Genomic DNA, 977 nt, shown 5'->3' with positions numbered 1-977 from the left:
CCAGCTCCCTTCCCCAGAGCTCTCCCCATCCGGCTGATCTGTCGCTGGCAGCATCAATCTCTGCACTATTTATAGAGACTAATGGAGAGACTTTCTATAAATATGGGGGGCTTTTCCGGCGCCGCTGGGCGCTGTGTTTGTGCAGGGTCTCCCTTCAGTGCCGCCTCCCTGCCCGCTCCTGGGCGGGTTGCAGGCAGGCTGAGCGCCAGTAGCTCTGCACCTTTGCTAAGGAGCACTTTGAGGTCCAGCCGGGGGCTGCGTGGGTGTACCCCCCCAGTGGCGTGGGGCTGGAGCATCCTCCAGCCCTTGCCCAGAGCATCCTCCAGTGCTGGCCCGGCTGTGGGTGCTGCTGGGATGGCCAGAGCACCTCAGAGGCGCCCGCCCAGCATCTGCCACCGGCAGGTGGTGATTCCCAGCCTGGCCATTGCTCTCTCCCTGCTGGGGAGGGGTTTGCTGGGAAGGGAGAGGGACCCCACATCCCCCCGTGGCCACCCTGCTGCTGCCACCAGCCCTGTGCCCCTGGGGTGAGCGGGCTGAACTGGAGCTGAACATTTCCAACCTGACGCTGAGTGAAAATAGCCCATAATGGGTGCGTTGTAAATATGTTATTGCGCCAGTATTTTTTTTACTGTGCCTTTTTTTTAAAAAAAAGAAAAAACCACATTGAGAAATATGTAGATTTTAAAATGCTTTTTATACGTTTTCTGTGGATCAGAAAAAAAAATCCCCAACCTTCTGATAATCTGTTTAAGAAAGAAAAAAAGTTTGCGATGTCTTGTAACTATCACTTACCTTTAATTTATATGTTCCAGTATCTGGAGCGTCACTCTGCTTTTTGTAACTAGATGTGTTTAAAGCGATAGATGTGGGATGGGGAACCAGCGTGGACAGAGTGTTCTCAGGGACTTGAACCCGATTGCTGCCACGGGGGTCCCCGTGGGAGCTGTCACCAATAAAGCAGCTTTTTTGCTGACCAC

This window comes from Pterocles gutturalis, unplaced genomic scaffold, assembly GCF_000699245.1.
Source record: "Pterocles gutturalis isolate BGI_N339 unplaced genomic scaffold, ASM69924v1 scaffold31827, whole genome shotgun sequence".
Taxonomy (NCBI): Eukaryota; Metazoa; Chordata; class Aves; order Pterocliformes; family Pteroclidae; genus Pterocles; species Pterocles gutturalis.
The sequence above is the reverse complement of the archived record's forward strand: the minus strand, read 5'-3'. Positions refer to the sequence as shown.